Below are 20939 nucleotides of genomic sequence, written 5' to 3' on the forward strand. Positions count from 1 at the left end.
GTCTGAAAATTCCTGTAGTATTGTATCTATATGAGTTTTACCAGAATCAGGTATTTTCCATCCATCCATCCATTTATATATATGAAAGTTATATAAACACAACTCCAAAACCAAATATTCAATCCGTCTAAAAATGCCTGTAATATTGAATACATGTGAGTTTTATCAGAATCAGGTATTTTGGTAAGGTTTACAAAAACAAAAATTAGGTCTTACTCATAGTGACGGTATAACTTCCACACTCAATATGACAGTTAATTAAACATAACTCCTAAAACACAAATGCAAAATGACTAATAATGCCTAGAGAATGTGAATTTTACTGGAAAACAATATTTTGTAAGGTTTGTAAAGATACAAATTATTTTTTGTTTTTTACTCAATATGATGGTCTAACTTTCATACTAAATATGAAAGTTATGTAAACATAACACCAAAACCAAACATGCTTTATGTCTAAAAATTCCTGTAATATTGTATCGATGTGGGTTTTACCAGAATCAGGTATTTTGATAAAGTTTACAATTACAAAAAATAGGTTTTACTCATGATGACAGTTTAACTGCCACACTCAATATGACATTTGTTTAAACATAACTCCTAAACCAAACATGATAAATGGCTAATTATGCCTGGAGAAATGTATCTTTGTGAGTTTTACTGGGAACATTTTTTTTTGTAAGGTTTATAAAGACACAAGTTATTTTTTTTTTTTACTCAATAGGATGGTATAACTGTCTTACTAAATATAAAAGTTGTATAAACATAACTCCAAAACCAAACATGCATTATGTCTAAAAATGCCTGCAATATTGTATCTGTGTGATTTTTACCAGAATCAAGTATTTTTGGTAAGGTTTACAAATACAAAAATTAGGTTTTACTCAATATGACAGTATAACTGTCATACTACATGCAGAAAATATATAAACATGACTCCAAAACCAAACTTGCAATCCTTTTGTATTTGCAAACGTTCCAAAAACAACTGATTCTAGTAAAACTCACATGGATATAATATTACAGTTATTTTTAGATATAATGCATGTTTGGTTTTGGAGTTATGTTTATAAAACTTTTACATTTAGTATGACAGTTATAATGTCATATTGAGTAAAAAAAATAACTTGTCTTTACAAACTTTACAATTTTTTCCAAGCATTATTAGCCATTTTGCATGTGTGGTTTAGGAGTTATATTTAAATAACTGTCATATTGAGTGTGGCAGTTATACTGTCATTATGAGTAAAACCTTATTTTTGTATTTGTAAACCTTACCAAAATACCTGATTGTAGTAAAACTCACATAGATACAATATTACAGGCATTTTTAGACATAATGCATGTTTGGTTTTGGAGTTATGTTTATATAACTTTCATATTTAGTATGACAGTTATACTGTCATATTAAGTAAAAAAAAAGTAACTTGTGTCTTTACAAACCTTACAAAATTTATTTCCCAGTAAAACTCACAAAGATACATTTCTCCAGGCATTATTAGTCATTTTGTATGTGTGGTTTAGGAGTTATGTTTAAATAACTGTCAGATTGAATGTGACAGTATACTGTCATAGTGAGTAAAACCAATATTTTGTATTTGCAAACCTTACAAAAACAACTTATTCTAGTAAAACTCACATGGATACAATATTACAGGCATTTTTAGACAGAAAGCATGTTTGGTTTTGGAGTTATGTTTATATAAATTTTACATTTAGTATGAGAGTTATACTGTCATATGGAGTAAAAAACAACTAACTTGTGTCTTTACAAACCTTACAAAAAAATTTTTTTCCAGTAAAACTCACAAAAATGCATTTCGCCAGTCACAATTAGCTATTTAGCATGTTTGGTTTAGGAGTTATGTTTAAATAACTGTCATTTTGAATGTGGCAGTTATACTGGCGTTATGAGTAAAACCTAATTTTTGTATTTGTAAACCTTACCAAAATACCTGATTCAGGTAAAACTCACAGAGATTCAATATTACAGTTAATTTTAGACGAATTGCAAGTTTGATTTTGGAGTTATGTTTATATAACTTTCATACTTAGTATGACAGTTATACTGTCATATTGAGTAAAAAAAACTAACTTGTGTTTTTACAAACCTTACAAAATATGTTTTTTTCCAGTAAAATTCACTGAGATACATTTTTCCATAATTATTAGTCATTTTGCATGTGTGGTTTAGGAGTTATGTTTAAATAACTGTCAGATTTAATGTAACAGTATACTGTCATAGTGAGTAAAACCAATATTTTGTATTTGAAAACCTTACAAAAACAACTGATTCTACTAAAACTCACATGGATACAATATTACAGGCATTTTTAGACAAAATGCATGTTTGGTTTTGGAGTTATGTTTGTATAACTTTTCCATTTAGTATGACAGTTATACTGTCTTTTTGAGTTAAAAAAAACTAACTTGTGTCTTTACAAACCTTACAATTTTTTTTTTCCAGTAAAACTCACAAAGATACATTTCTCCAGGCATTATTAACCATTTTGCATGTGTGGTATAGGAGTTATGTTTACATAACTGTCATATTAAATGTGGCAGTTATACTGTCATTATGAGTAAAACCAAATTTGTGTATATGTAAACCTTACCAAAATACCTGATTCTGGTAAAACTCACATAGATACAATATTACAGGCATTTTTAGACGTATTGCAAGTTTGGTTTTGGAGTTATGTTTATTTAACTTTTATATTTAGTATGCCAGTTATACCGTCATATTAAGTAAAAAATTAACTTGTGTCTTTACAAACCTTACAATTGTATTTATTTTTTTCCAGGAAGACTCACAAATATACCTTGCTCAAGGCATTATTAGCCATTTTGCATTTGTGGTTTAGGAATTATGTTTAAATACCTGTCATGTTAAATTTGGCAGTTATATTTTCATTATGAGTAAAACCTATTTTTTGTAATTGTAAACCTTACCAAAATACCTGATTCTGGTAAAACTCACATAGATACAATATTACAGGAAATTTTAGACATAAAACATGTTTGGTTTTGGAGTTATGTTTATAACTTTCATATTTAGTATGACAGTGATACCATTATATTGAGTAAAAAAAAAAAACTTGTGTCTATATAAACCTTACTTTTTTTTCCCCCAGTAAAACTCACAAAGATACATTTCTCAGGGTATAATTAGCCATTTATCATGTTTGGTTAAGGAGTTATGTTTAAATAACTGTCATATTGAGTTTGGCAGTTATACTGTCATTTTGAGTAAAACCTAGATTTTGTATTTGTAAACCTTACCAAAATACCTGATTCTGGTAAAAATCACATAGATACAAAAGTACAGGCATTTTTAGACATAATGCATGTTTGGTTTTGGAGTTATGTTCATACAACTTTCTTATTTAGTATGACAGTTATATCATTATATTGAGTAAAAAAAAAAAATTTGTGTCTTTATAAACCTTACTTTTTTTTTTTAGACGGATTGCATATTTGGTTTTGGAGTTGTGTTTATATGACTTTTATATATAGTATGACAGCTGTACTGTTAAATTGTGTAAAAAAACAACAACTAAATCGTGTCTTTACAAACCATACAAATTATTTTTTCCAGTAAAATTCACAAAGATACATTCCTCAAGGCATTATTAGCCATTTTGTCAGATTAAATGTGACAGTATACTGTCATTATGAGTAAAACTAATATTTTTTATTTGTAAACCTTACAAAAACAACTGGTTCTAGTAAAACTCACATTTTTTTCCCCCCAAAACTCACAAAGATACATTTCTACAGGCATAATTAGCCATTTATCATGTTTGGTTTAGGAGTTATGTTTAAACAACTGTCATATTGAGTGTGGCAGTTATACTGTCATTATGAGTAAAACCTATTTTTTGTATTTGTAAACCTTACCAAAATACCTGATTCTGGTTAAACCCACATCGATACAATATTACAGTAATTTTTAGACATAAAGCATGTTTGGTTTTGGAGTTATGTTTATATAACTTTCATATTTAGTATGAAAGTTATACCATCATATTGAGTAAAAAACAACAAATATTTTGTATCTTTACAAACCTTACAAAATATTGTTTTCCAGTAAAATTCACAAATATACCTTTCTCTAGGCATTATTAGTCATTTTGCATTTGTGTTTTAGGAGTTATTAGGAGTAATTAACTGTCATATTGAGTGTGGCAGTTATACTGTCACTATGAGCAAAACATAATTTTTGTGTTCGTAAACCTTACCAAAATACCTGATTCTGATAAAACTCACATATATTCAATATTACAGGCATTTAAACGGATTGCATATTTGGTTTTGGAGTTGTGTTTATATAACTTTCATATATAGTATGACAGCTATACTGTTAAATTGTGTAAAAAAAAAAAAAACTAACTCGTGTCTGTACCAAAATACCTGATTCTGGTAAAACTCATATAGATTCAATATTACAGGCAATTTAAGACGGATTGCAAGTTTGGTTTAGGAGTTTGTTTTTGGAATTATGTTTATATTAATTTTATAATTAGTATGACAGCTGTACTGTTAAAGTGTGTAAAAAAATAATAAAAAATAACTCGTGTCTTTACCAAAATACCTGAATCTGATAAAACTCTCATATATTCAATATTACAGGCATTTTTAGACGGATTGCATATTTGGTTTTGGAATTATGTTTATATAACTTTCATATATAGTATGACAGCTAAACTGTTAAATTGTGTTAAAAAAAAACTAACTTGTGTCTTTACAAACCTTACAAAATATTTTTTCCAGTAAATCTCACAAAGATACATTCCTCAAGGCATTATTAGCTATTTTGTCAGTATACTGTCATTATGAGTAAAACTAATATTTTTATTTGTAAACTTTACAAAAACAACTGATTATAGTAAAACTCACATGGATACAAAATTATAAGCATTTTTAAACACAATGCATGTTTGGTGGCAGTCAATGTGGCAGTTATACTGTCATTATGAGTAAAACCTAATTTTTGTAATTGTACACCTTACCAAATTACCTGATTCTGGTGAAACTCACATAGATACAATATTACAGGCATTTTTAGACATAATGCATGTTCAGTTTTGGAGTTATGTTTATATAACTTTCATATTTGGTATGACAGTTACTCTGTCATATTGAATTAAAAAAACTTATTTGCCTCTTTGCAAAACTTACAAAAGATAATCTTTTTCTTCAGGTATTATTAGACATGTTGCATGTTTGGTGTAGGAATTATGTTGAAAACTTTTTTATTGCTTATTTCGCATTATCTCAGGATTTTAAGAACATTACTGTCTTAATGAGTAAAAAACTACTTTTTGTGTTTGTAAGCCTTAAAATAGCATATGTTTCGAGTAAAACTCACAAAGATGCACTGTTTTAGGCTTTATTAGCCTTTTTGCATGTGTGGTTAGGAAGTTATGTTTAAATAACTGTCAAATTGAATTTAGCAGTTATCTGTCATTATGAGTAAACCCCTAATTTATGTAATTTTTACTTTACCAAATTAACTGATTCTTTTAAAACTCCCATAGATACAATATTTTAGGCATTTTTAGACATAATGCATGTATAATTTTGGAGTTATGTTTATATAACCTTTATATTTAGTATGGCAGTTATACTGTCATATTGAATAAAAAAAAACTAACTTACGTCAAGGCAAAACTTACAAAAGATATTTTTTCAAGTGAAACTAACAAGGATACATGTATCTAGGCGTTATTAGACAAGTTGCATGTTTGGTGTAGGAATTATGATGAAAAACATTTTTATTGCTTATTTCGCATTATCTCAGGATTTTAAGAACATTACTGTCATAATGAGTAAAAAACTACTTTTTGTGTTTGCAAGCCTTAAAATTGCATATGTTTCGAGTAAAACTCACAAGGATGCATTGTTTTAGGCTTTATTAGCCTATTTTGCATGTGTAGTTAGGAAGTTATGTTTAAATAACTGTCAAATTGAATGTAGCAGTTATCTGTCATTATGAGTAAACCCCTAATTTATGTAATTTTTACTTTACCAAATTAACTGATTCTTTTAAAACTCCCATAGATACAATATTTTAGGCATTTTTAGACATAATGCATGTATAATTTTGGAGTTATGTTTATATAACTTTCATATTTGGTATGACAGTTATACTGTCATATTGAATTAAAAAAACTAACTTCCCTCTTTGCAAAACTTACAAAATAAATTTTTTCTAGTAAAACTAACAAAGATGCATATCTTCACGCATTATTTGACATGTTGCATGTTTGGTGTAGGAATTATGTTGAAAAACATTTTTATTGCTTATTTCGCATTATCTCAGGATTTTAAGAACATTACTGTCATAATGAGTAAAAAACTACTTTTTGTGTTTGCAAGCCTTAAAATACCAATGTTTCGAGTAAAACTCACATGGATGCATTGTTTAAGGCTTTATTAGCCTATTTTGCATGTGTGGTTAGGAAGTTATGTTTAAATAACTGTCAAATTGAATGTAGCAGTTAAACTGTCATTATGAGTAAACCCTTAATTCTGTAATTGTACACCTTACCAAATTAACTGATTCTTGTAAAACTCACATAGATACAATATTTTAGGCATTTTTAGACATAATGCATATTCAATTTTGGAGTTATGTTTATATAACTTTCATATTTTGTATGACAGTTATACTGTCATATTGAATTAAAAAAATGTACTTGCCTCTTTGCAAAACTTACAAAAGATACATTTTCTAGTAAAACTAACAAAGATACATGTCTTCAGGCATTATTTGACATGTTGCATGTTTGATGTAGGAATTATGTTAAAAAACGTTTTTATTGCTTATTTCGCATTATCTCAGGATTTTAAGAACATTACTGTCATAATGAGTAAAAAACTACTTTTTGTGTTTGCAAGCCTTAAAATACCAATGTTTCGAGTAAAACTCACATGGATGCATTGTTTAAGGCTTTATTAGCCTATTTTGCATGTGTGGTTAGGAAGTTATGTTTAAATAACTGTCAAATTGAATGTAGCAGTTAAACTGTCATTATGAGTAAACCCTTAATTCTGTAATTGTACACCTTACCAAATTAACTGATTCTTGTAAAACTCACATAGATACAATATTTTAGGCATTTTTAGACATAATGCATATTCAATTTTGGAGTTATGTTTATATAACTTTCATATTTTGTATGACAGTTATACTGTCATATTGAATTAAAAAAATTTACTTGCCTCTTTGCAAAACTTACGAAAGATACATTTTCTAGTAAAACTAACAAAGATACATGTCTTCAGGCATTATTTGACATGTTACATGTTTGATGTAGGAATTATGTTAAAAAACGTTTTTATTGCTTATTTCGCATTATCTCAGGATTTTAAGAACATTACTGTCATAATGAGTAAAAACTACTTTTTGTGTTTGCAAACCTTAAAATAGCAATTGTTTCGAGTAAAACTCACAAGGATGCATTGTTTTAGGCTTTATTAACATATTTGCATGTGTGATTAGGAAGTTTTGTTTAAATAACAGTCAAATTGAATGTAGCAGATAAACTGTCATTAAGAGTAAACCCTTAATTTCTGTAATTGTACACCTTACCAAATTAACTGATTCTTGTAAAACTCACATAGATACAATATTTTAGGCATTTTTAGACATAATGCATATTCAATTTTGGAGTTATGTTTATATAACTTTCATATTTTGTATGACAGTTATACTGTCATATTGAATTAAAAAAACTAACTTGCCTCTTTGCAAAAGTTACAAAAGATAATTTTTCTAGTAAAACTAACAAAGATACATATCTTCACGCATTATTAGACATGTTGCATGTTTGGTGTATGAATTATGTTAAAAAACATTTTTATTGCTTATTTCGCATTATCTCAGGATTTAAAGAACATTACTGTCATAATGAATAAAAAACTACTTTTTGTGTTTGCAAGCCTTAAAATAGCATATGTTTCGAGTAAAACTCACATGGATGCATTGTTTTATGCTTTATTAGCCTATTTTGCATGTGTGGTTAGAAGTTATGTTTAAATAACTGTCAAATTGAATGTAGCAGTCAAACATAATTCCAAAACCAAATATGCAATCCGTCTAAAAATGCCTGTAATATTGAATATATGTGAGTTTTATCAGATTCAAGTATTTTGGTAAGGTTTACGAATACAAAAATTAGGTTTTACTCATAGTGACAATATAACTGCCACACTCAATATGACAGTTAATTAAACATAACTCTTAAAACACAAATGCAAAATGACTAATAATGCCTAGAGAAATGTATATTTGTGAATTTTAATGGAAAACAATATTTTGTATTATTTGTAAAGATACAAATTAGTTGTTTTTTTTACTCAATATGATGGAATACTGTCATACTAAATATGAAAGTTATATAAACATAACTCCAAAACCAAACATGCTTTATGTCAAAAAATTCCTGTTACTTTGTATCGGTGTGGGTTTTACCAGAATTAGGTATTTTGGTAAGGTTTACAAATACAAAAAATAGGTTTTTATTTATAATGACACACAATACAATAACTGCCACACTCAATATGACAGTTATTTAAACATAACTCCTAAACCAAACATAATAAATGGCTAATTATGCCTGGAGAAATGTATCTTTGTGAGTTTTGGGAAACAAATATTTGTAAGGTTTATAAAAACACAAGTTTTTTTGTTTTTTTTACTCAATATGATGGTATAACTGTCATACTAAATATGAAAGTTGTATAAACATAACTCCAAAACCAAACATGTATTATGTCTAAAAATGCCTGCAATATTGTATCTATGTGATTTTTACCAGAATAAGGTATTTTTGGTAAGGTATACAAATACAAAAATTAGGTTTTAGTCACTATGACAGTATACTGTCACATTCAATCTGACAGTTATTTAACCATACTGTAACTCCTAAACAACAAATACAAAATGGCTAATAATGCCTGGAGAAATGTATCTTTGTGAGATTTCCTGGAAAAAAATTTTTTTTTATAAGGTTTGTAAAGACACAAGTTAGTATTTTTTACTTAATATGACAGTATAACTGTCATACTAAATATGAAAGTTAAATAAACATAACTCCAAAACCAAACTTGCAATACGTCAATAAAATGCCTGTAATATTGAATCTATGTGAGTTTTACCAGAATCAGGTATTTAGGTAAGGTTTACAAATACAAAAATTGGGTTTTACTCATAATGACAGTATAACTGCCATATTCAAAATAACAGTAATTTAAACACAAATCCTAAACCAAACATGCTAAATAGCTAATAATGCCTGGAGAAATGTATCTTTGTGAGTTTTACTAGACAAATATATTTTGTAAGGTTTGTAAAGACAAAAGTTATTTTTTTTTTACTCAATATGATGGTATAACTGTCTAACTAAATTTAAAAGTAATATGAACATAATTCCAAAACCAAACTTCTTAACCAAACTTGCAATCCGTCTTAAACTGCCTGTAATATTGAATCTATATGAGTTTTACCAGAATCAGGTATTTTGGTAAGGTTTACAAATACAAAACTTGGGTTTTACTCATAATGACAGTATAACTGCATTATTTGATACGACAGTTATTTAAACATAACTCCTAAACCAAACATGATAAATGCTAATAATGCCTGGAAAAATGTATATAAACATAACTCCAAAACCAAACATACATTATGTCCAAAAATGCCTGTAATATTGTATCTATGTGAGGTTTACCAGAATCAGGTATTTTGGTAAGGTTTATAAATACAAAATTTAGGTTTTACACATAATGACACTGTAACTGCCATGTTCAAAATAACAGTTATTTAAACATAACTCCTGAACCGAACATGCTAAATGGCTATTAATGCCTGGAGAAATGTATACAAACATAACTCCAAAACCAAACATGCATTATGTCTTAAAATGCCTTTAGTATTGTATTTATATGAGTTTTACCAGAATCAGGTAAGGTTTACATATACACAAATTTGGTTTTACTCATAATGACAGTATACTGCCACAATTCATATGACAGTTATGTAAACATAACTCCTGTACCACACATGCAAAATGGTTTATAATGCCTTGAGAAATGTATCTTTGTGAGTTTTACTGGAAAAAACGAAATTGTAAGGTTTATAAAGACACAAGTTCAATTTTTTACTCAATATGATGATATAACTGTCATACTAAATATGAAAGTTATATAAACATAACTCCAAAACCAATGAATCTATGTTCGTTTTACTAGAATCAGGTATTTTGGTAAGGTTTACAAAAAAAAAAAAGGTTTTACTCATAATGACAGTATAACTGCCACATTCAATATGACAGTTATGTAAACATAACTCCTAAACCACACATGCAAAATGGTTAATAATGCCTGGAGAAATGTATCTTTTTAAGTTTTACAGTGAAAAAAATATATTTTGTAAGGTTTGTAAGGACTGCGATGAGGTGGCGACTTGTCCAGGGTGTACGCCGCCTTCCGCCCGATCGTAGCTGAGATAGGCTCCAGCGCCCCTCGCCACCCCAAAGGGAATAAGCGATAGAAAATAGATGGATGGATGGGTTTGTAAAGACACAAGTTATTTTTTTTTTACTCAATATGACATATGACATACTAAATGTAAAAAAATTATAAACATAACTCCAAAACCAAACATGCATTATGTCTAAAAATGCCTGTAATATTGTATTCATGTGAGTTTAACTAGAATCAGTTGTTTTTGTAAGGTTTGCAAATTCAAAATATTGGTTTTACTCACTATGACAGTATACTGTCACATTCAATCTGACAGTTATTTAAACATAACTCCTAAACCAAACATGTTTTATGTCTAAAAAATCCTGTATTATTGTATCTATATGAGTTTTACCAGAATCAGGTATTTTGGTAAGGTTTACAAAAACAAAATATAGGTTTTACTCATAATGACAATATAATTACCACACTCCACATGACAGTTATTTATAGATAATTCCTAAACCAAACATGATACATGGCTAATAATGCCTGGAGAAATGTATCTTTGTGATTTTTACTAGAAAAAAAATATTTTGTAAGGTTTGTAAAGACAAAAGTTAGTTCTTTTTTACTCAATATGATGGTATAACTGTCACACTAAATATGAAAGTTATATAAACATAATTCCAAAACTAAACTATGAAACCAAACTTTCAATCTGTCTTAAACTGCCTGTAATATTGAATCTATGTGAGTTTTACCAGAATCAGGTATTTTGGTAAGGTTGACAAATACAAAAATTAGGTTTTACTCATAATGACAGTATAACTGCCACATTGACTGCCACCAAACATGCATTATGTCTAAAAATGCTTATAATTTTGTATCCATGTGAGTTTTACTAGAATCAGTTGTTTTTGTAAGGTTTACAAATACAAAATATTAGTTTTACTCATAATGACAGTATACTGTCACAATTAATCCGACAAAATGGCTAATAATGCCTTGAGGAATGTATCTTTGTGAGTTTTACTGGAAAAAATATTTTGTAAGGTTTGTAAAGACACAAGTTAGTTTTTTTTTTACACAATTTAACAGTATAGCTGTCATACTATATATGAAAGTTATATAAACATAATTCCAAAACCAAATATGCAATCCATCTAAAAATGCCTGTAATATTGAATATATGTGGGTTTTACCAGAATCAGGTATTTTGGTAAGGTTTACAAATACAAAAAATAGGTTTTACTCATAATGACAGTGTAACTGCCACACTCAATATGACAGTTATTTAAACATAACTTCCAAACCAAACATGATAAATGACTAATTTTGCCTGGAGAAATTTATCTTTGTGAGTTTTACTGGGGGAAAAAAATTGTAAGGTTTATAAAGACACAAGTTATTTTTTTTTTTTACTCAATATGATGGTATAACTGTCATACTAAATATAAAAGTAATATAAACATCATTCCAAAACCAAACTCCTGTAATGTTGAATCTATATGAGTTTTACCAGAATCAGGTATTTTGGTAAGGTTTACAAATACAAAAATTAGGTTTTACTCATAATGACAGTACAACTGCCACCCTCAATATGACGGTTATGTTAACATAACTCCTAAACACACATGCAAAATGGCTAATAATGCCTGGAGAAATGTATCTTTGTGAGTTTTACAGGAAAAAATATATTTTGTAAGGTTTGATAAGACAAAAAATAGGATTTTTTATTCGATATGTTTGTATAACTGTCATAATAAATGTAAAGTTATATAAACATAACTCCAATACCAAACATGCAATCCGTCTAAAAATGCCTGTAATATTGAATCTATGTGAGTTTTACTAGAATCAGGTATTTTGTTAATGTTTACAAATACAAAAAATAGGTTTTACTCACTATGACAGTATACTGTCACATTCAATCTGACTGTTATTTAAACACAAATTCTTAACCACAAATGCAAAATGGCTAATAATAACTGGAGAGATGTATTTTTGTGAGTTTTACTGGAAAAAAAATATTTTGTAAGGTTTGTATAGACACAATTTAGTTTTTTTTACTCAATATGATGGGAACATGCTTTATGTCTAAAAAAATCCTGTAATAATTTATCCATGTGAGTTTTATCAGAATCAGTTATTTTGGTAATTTTACAAATACAAAAAATAGGTTTTACTCATAATGACAGTATATCTGCCACACTCAATATGACAGTTATTTAAACATAACTCTAAACCAAACATGGTTAATGGCTAATAATGCCTGGAGAAATGTATCTTTGTGAATTTTACTAGAAAAAAATATTTTGTATGGTTTGTAAAGACAAAAGTTTTTTGTTTTTTTTAACTAAATATGATGGTATAACTGTCAAACTAAATATACTTAAATATACTATAATTCCAAAACAAACTCCTAAACCAAACTGGCAATCCGTCTTAAACTGCCTGTAATATTGAATCTACATGAGTTTTACCAGAATCAGGTATTTTGGTAAGGTTTACAAATACAAAACTTGGGTTTTACTCATAATGACAGTATAACTGCATTATTTGATGTGACAGTTATTTAAACATAACTCCTAAACCAAACATGATAAATGGCTAATAATGCCTGGAAAAATGTATATAAACATAACTCCAAAACCAAACATGCATGATGTCTAAAAATGCCTGTAATATTGTATCTATGTGAGTTTTACCAGAATCAGGTATTTTGGTAAGGTTTATAATTACAAAAATTAGGTTTTACACATAATGACAGTATAACTGCCACCCTTAATATGATGGTTATGTAAACATAACTCCTAAACCACACATGCAAAATGGCTAATAATGCCTGGAGAAATGTATCTTTGTGAGTTTTACTAAAATCAGGTATTTTGTTAAGGTTTACAAATAAAAAATTAGGTTTTACTCACTATGACAGTATACTGTCACATTCAATCTGACTGTTATTTAAACATACATTCTAAACCACAGATGCAAAATGGCCAATATTAACTGTAGAAATGTATTTTTGTGAGTTTAACTGGAAAAAAAAATATTTTGTAAGGTTTGTATAGACACAAGTTAGTTTTTTTTACTCAATATGATGGAAAAATGCTTTATGTCTAAAAAAATCCTGTAATATTTTATCTATGTGAGTTTTATCAGAATCAGTTATTTTGGTAATTTTACAAATACTGCCACACTCAATATGACAGTTATTTAAACATAACTCTAAACCAAACATGATTAATGGCTAATAATGCCTGGAGAAATGTATCTTTGTGAGTTTTACTGGAAAAAAATATTTTTTAAGGTTTATAAAGACACAAGTTAGTTTTTTTTTTACTCAATATGACAGTATAACTGTAATACTAAATGTAAAAAATATATAAACATAACTCCAAAACCAAACATGCATTATGTTTAAAAATGCCTGTAATTTTGTTTCCATGCGAGTTTTACTAAAATCAATTATTGTAGTAAGGTTTGCAAATACAAAATATTGGTTTTACTCAACCATGATAGTATACTGTCACATTCAATTTGACAGTTATTTAATCATAACTACCAAACCACACATGCAAAATGGCGATGATGCCTGGAGAAATGTATCTTTGTGAGATTACTGGAAAAAAATATTTTGTAAGGTTTGTAAAGAAACAATTTAGTCTTTTTTTTACTTAACATGATGAGGTGGCGACTTTTCCAGGGTGTACCCCGCCTTCCGCCCGATTATAGCTGAGATAGGTTCCAGCACCTCCCGTGACCCCGAATGGAATAAGCGGTAGAAAATGGATGAATGGATGGACAGTCATACTAAATATAAAAGTAGTATAAACATAACTAAAAAACCAAACATGCATTATGTCTAAAAATGCCTGTAATATTGTATCCATGTGAGTTTTACTAGAATCAGTTGTTTTTGTAAGTTTTGCAAATACAAAATATTGGTTTTACTCACTATGACAATATACTGTCACATTCAATCTGACAGCTATTTAAACATAACTCCTAAACCACACATGCAAAATGACTAATAATGCCTGGAAAAATGTATCTCTGTGAATTTTACTGAAAAAAATATATTTTGTAAGGTTTGTAAAATTACAAGTTTGTTATTTTATATTCAATTTGACAGTATAACTGTCATACTGAAGATGAAAGTTATATATACATAACTCCAAAACCAAACTTGCAATCCGTCTAAAAATGCCTGTAATATTGAATCTATGTGAGTTTTACCAAAATCAGGTATTTTGGTAAGGTTTACAAATACAAAAATTAGGTTTTACTCATAATGACAGTATAACTGCCACACTCAATATGACAGTTGTTTAAACATAACTCCTAAAAAACAAATGCAAAATTACTAATAATGCCTGGAAAAATGCATTTTTCTGAATTTTAATGGAAAAAAAATATTTTGTATGGTTTGTAAAGACACAAATTAGTTTTTTTTACGCAATATGATGGTATAACTGTCATACTAAATATGAAAGTTATTTAAACATAACTCCAAAACCAAACATGTTTTATGTCTAAAAAATTCTGTAATATTGTATCTATATGAGTTTCACCAGAATCAGGAATTTTGGTAAGGTGTACAAATACAAAAATTAGGTTTTACTCACTATGACAGTATACTGTCACATCCTATCTGCCTGTTATTTAAACATAAATTCTAAACCACAGATGCAAAATGGCTAATAAGGCCTGGAGAAATGTATTTTTGTGAGTTTTACCGGGAAAAAATATTTTGTAAGGTTTGTATAGACATAAGTTAGTTTTTTTTTACTCAATATGATAGTATAACTGTCTTACTAAATTTGAAAGTTATATAAACATAACTCCAAAACCAATCTTGCAATCTGTCTAAAAATGTCTGTAATATTGAATATACGTGATTTTTACCAGAATCAGGTATTTTGGTAAGGATTACAAATAAAATAATTAGGTTTTACTCATAATGACAGATAACTGCCACATTCGAAATGACATAACTCCTAAACAAAACATGCTAAATGGCTAATAATGCCTGAAGAAATGTATCTTTGTGAGTTTTACTGGAAAAAAAAAATTGTAAGGTTTGTAAAGACACAAGTTTTTTAACTTAAAAGGACAGTATAACTGTCATACTAAATGGAAAGGTTATATAAACATAACTCCAAAACCAAACATGCATTTTGTCTAAAAATGCCTGAAATGATGTCTCCACGTGAGTTTTACTAGAATCAGTTGTTTTTGTAAGTTTTGCAAATACAAAATATTGGTTTAATCACTATGACAGTATACTGTCACATTCAATCTGACAGTTATTTAAACATAACTCCTAAACCACACATTCAAAATGACTAATAATGCCTGGAGAAATGTATCTCTTTGAATTTTTCTGGAAAAAAATATTTTGTAATGTTTGTTATAACACAAGTTTTTTTTTTTTTTTACTCAATATGACAGCAGTATACTGTCATAGTGAGTAAAACCAATATTTTGTATTTGCAAACCTTACAAAAACAACTGATTCTAGTAAAACTCACATGGATACAAAATTACAGGCATTTTTAGATATGATGCATGTTTGGTTTTGGAGTTATGTTTATATAACTTTTACATTTAGTATGACAGTTATCATGTCATAGTGAGTAAAAAAAATAACTTGTGTCTTTACAAACCTTACTTTTTTTTTTGCAGTAAAACTCACAAATATACATTTTTCCAAGCATTATTAGCCATTTTGCATGTGTGGTTTAGGAGTTATATTTAAATAACTGCCATATTGAGTGTGGCAGTTATACTGTCATTATGAGTAAAACCTTATGTTTGTATTTGTAAACCATACCAAAATACCTGATTGTAGTAAAACTCACATAAATACAATATTACAGGCATTTTTAGACATAATGCATGATTGGTTTTGGAGTTATTTTTAAATAACTTTCATATTTAGTATGACAGTTATACTGTCATATTGAGTAAAAAAAAACTAACTTGTGTCTTTACAAACCTTACAAAATATATATATATTTTTTTCAGTAAAAATCACAAAGATACATTTCTCCAGGCATTATTAGTCATTTTGTATGTGTGGTCAGATTGAATGTGACAACATACTGTCATAGTGAGTAAAACCAATATTTTGTATTTGCAAACCTTAAAAAAACAACTGATTCTAGTAAAACTCACATGAATACAATGTTACAGGCATGTTTAAACATAATGCATGTTTGGTTTTGGAGTTTTGTTTATATACATTTTACATTTAGTATGACAGTTATACTGTCATATGGAGTAAAAAAAAACTAACTTGTGTCTTTACAAACCTTACAAAATATTTTTTTTTTTTCAGTAAAACTCACAAAGATGCATTTCTCCAGTCATTATTAGCCATTTTGCATTTTTGTTTTAGGAGTTAAGTTTAAATAACTGCCATTTTGAACGTGGCAGTTATACTGTCATTATGAGTAAAACCTAATTTTTGTATTTGTAAACCTTACCAAAATACCTGATTCTGGTAAAACTCACATAGATTCAATATTACAGGCATTTTTAGACGGATTGTTTGTTTGGTTTTGAAGTTATGTTTATATAACTTTCAAATTTAGTAAGACAGTTATACCCTCATATTGAGTAAAAAAAGTAACTTGTGTCCAAACAAACCTTACAAAATATTTTTTTTTTCCAGTAAAACTCACAAAAATACATTTCTCCAGGCATTATTAGCCATTTTGCATCTGTGGTTTAGGTGTTATGTTTAAATAACAGTCAGATTGAATGTGACAGTATACTGTCATAGTGAGTAAAACCAAAATGTTGTATTTGCAAAACTTACAAAAACAAATGATTCTACTAAAACTCACTTGGATACAAAATTATAGGCATTTTACGACATAATGCATGTTTGGTTTAGGAATTATGTTGAAAAACTATTTTATTGCTTTTTTTCGCATTATATCAGGATTTTAAAAACATCACTGTCATATTGAGCAAAAAAACTACTTTTTGTAATTGCAAACCTTAAAAAAGCATATATTTCGAGTAAAACTCACAAGGATGCATTGTTTTAGGCTTTATTAGCCTTTTTGCATGTGTGGTTAGGAAGTTATGTTTAAATAAATGTCAAATTGATTAGAGAAGTTATACTGTCATTATGAGTAAAACCTAATTTTTGTATTTGTAAACCTTACCAAATTACCTGATTCTGGTGAAACTCACATAGATACAATATTTTAGGCATTTTTAAACATAATGCATGTTTAGTTTTGGAATTATGTAACTTTCATATTTAGTATGAAAGTTATACAGTCATATTGAATTAAAAAAACTAACTTGCAATTTTGCAAACCTTACAAAATATATGTTTCCTAGTAAAACTAACAAAGACACATGTCTACAGGCTTTATTAGAAATTTTGCATGTTTGGTTTAGGAATTATGTTGAAAAACATTTGTATTGCTTTTTCCGCATTATTAGAGGATTTTAAGAACATTGCTGTCATATTGAGTAAACAACTACTTTTTGTAATTGCAAACCTTAAAAAAGCATATGTTCGAGTAAAACTCACAAAGATGCATTGTTTTAGGCATTATTAGCAATTTTGCATGTGTGGTTAGGAAGTTATGTTTAAATAACTGTCATTTTGAATGTGGCAGTTATCCGTCATTATGAGTAAAACCTAATTTTTGTATTTGTAAACCTTACCAAAATACCTGATTCTAATAAAACTCACAAAGATTCAATATTGCAGGCATTTTTAGACGGATTGCATGTTTGGTTTTGGAGTTATGTTTATATAGATGATAATGATAAATGGGTTGTACTTGTATAGCGCTTTTCTACCTTCAAGGTACTCAAAGCGCTTTGACACTACTTCCACATTTACCCATTCACACACAAGTATGACATTTATATTGTCATACTAAGTAAAAAAGAACTAACTTGTGTCTTTACAAACCTTACAAAATATTTTTTTTTCCCAGTAAAACTCACAAAGATACATTTCTCCAGGCATTATTAACCAATTTGCATGTGTGGTTTAGGAGTTATGTTTAAATAACTGTCAGATTGAATGTGACAGTATACTGTCATTGTCAGTAAAACCAGTATTTTGTACTTGCAAAACTTACAAAAACAATTTATTCTAGTAAAACTCACATGGATACAATAGTACAGACATTTTTAGACATAATGCATGTTTGGTTTTGGAGTTATATTTATATAACTTTCACATTTAGTATGACAGTATTACTGTCATATTGAGTAAAAAAAAAATAAAAAATTCAGGCATTAATAACCATTTTGCATGAGTGGTTTAGGAGTTATGTTTACATAACTGTCATTTTGAATGAGGCAGTTATACTGTCATTATGAGTAAAACCTCATTTTTGTATATGTAAACTTTACCAAAATACCTGATTCTGGTTAAACTCACATAGATACAATATAACAATAATTTTCAGACAAAATGCATGTTTGGTTTTGGAGTTATGTTTATATAACTTTTATATTTAGTATGACAGTTATACCATCATATTGAGTAAAAAAAACTAACTTGTGTCTTTATAAACCTTACAAATTCTTTTTTTTCAGTAAAAGTCACACAGATTCCTTTCTCTAGGCATTATTAGCCATTTAGCATGTTTGGTTTCGGAGTTATGTTTAAATAACTGTCATTTTGAATGTGGCGGATATACTGTCATTATGAGTAAAACATAATTTGTGTATTTGTAAACCTTACCAAAATACCTGATTCTGGTAAAACTCACATAGATTCAATATTACAGGCATTTTTAGACGGACTGCAAGTTTGGTTTTGGAGTTTTGTCTATTTAACTTTCATATTTAGTATGACAGTTAAACTGTCATATTGAGTAAAAAAATTCTAACTTGTGTTTTTACAAAATTTAAAAAATATTTTTTTACCAGAAAAATTCACAGAGATACATTTCTCCAGTTACAGGAATTTTTGGACATAAAACATGTTTGGTTTAGGAGTTATGTTTAAAGAACTGTCAGATTGAATGTGACAGTATACTGTCATAGTGAGTAAAACCAAAATTTTGTATTTACAAACCTTACAAATTCAACTGATTCTAGTTAAACTCACATGAATACAATATTACAGGCATTTTTAGATATAATGCATGTTTGTTTTTGGAGTTATGTTTATAATTTTTTTACATTTAGTATGACAGTTATACTGTCATATTGAGTAAGAAAAAAATAACTTGTGTCTTTACAAACCCATCCATCCATCCATTTCTACCGCTTATTCCCTTTGGGGTCGCGGGGGGCGCTGGAACCTATCTCAGCTACAAACGGGCAGAAGGCGGGGTACACCATGGACAAGTCGCCACCTCATGGCAGTCTTTACAAACCTTACAAAATATTTTTTTTTTCCTGTAAAACTTAAAAAGATACATTTTTCCAGGCATTTTTAACCATTTTGCATGTGTGGTATAGGAGTTATGTTTACATAACTGTCATATTAAATGTGGCAGTTATACTGTTATTATGAGTAAAACCAAGTTTGTGTATATGTAAACCTTACCAAAATACCTGATTCTGGTAAAACTCACATAGATACAATATTACAGGCATTTTTAGACAAAATGCATTTTCGTTTTGGAGTTATGTTTATAAAACTTTCATATTTAGTATGACAGTTATACCATCATATTAAATTAAAAAAAATAACTTGTGTCTTTATAAACCTTAATACACAAAGATACATTTCTCCAAGCATTATTTGACATTTTGCTTGCATGGTTTAGGAGTTATGTTTAAATAACAGTCAGATTGAATGTGACAGTATACTGTCATAGTAGTTTTTTACTCAATATGCCAGTAATGTTCTTAAAATCCTGAGATAATGCGAAAAAAGCAATACAAATATTTTTCAACATAGTTCCTACACCAAACATGCAACATGTCTAATAATGACTGAAGACATGTATCTTTGTTAGTTTTACTAGAAAATGTATATTTTGTAAGTTTTGCAACGAAGCAAGTTTTTTTAATTCAATATAGCAGTATAACTGTCAAACTAAATGTAAAAGTTATATAAACATAACTCCAAAAATGAACATGCATTATGCCTAAAATGTTGTATCTATGTGAGTTTTACCAGAATCAGGTAATTTGGTAAGGTTTGCAAATACAAAATATTTGTTTTACACGCTATGACAGTATACTGCTGTCATATTGAGTAAAAAAAAAACTAACTTGTGTTATAACAAACCTTACAAAATATTTTTTTCCAGAAAAATTCATAGAGATACATTTCTCCAGGCATTATTAGTCATTTTGAATGTGTGGTTTAGGAGTTATGTTTAAATAACTGTCGGATCGAAAGTGACAGTATACTGTCATAGTGAGTAAAACCAATATTTTGTATTTGCAAAACTTACAAAAACAACTGATTCTAGTAAAACTCACATTGATACATCATTTCAGGCATTTTTAGACATAAT

Source organism: Nerophis lumbriciformis, linkage group LG22, assembly GCF_033978685.3.
Source record: "Nerophis lumbriciformis linkage group LG22, RoL_Nlum_v2.1, whole genome shotgun sequence".
Taxonomy (NCBI): domain Eukaryota; kingdom Metazoa; phylum Chordata; class Actinopteri; order Syngnathiformes; family Syngnathidae; genus Nerophis; species Nerophis lumbriciformis.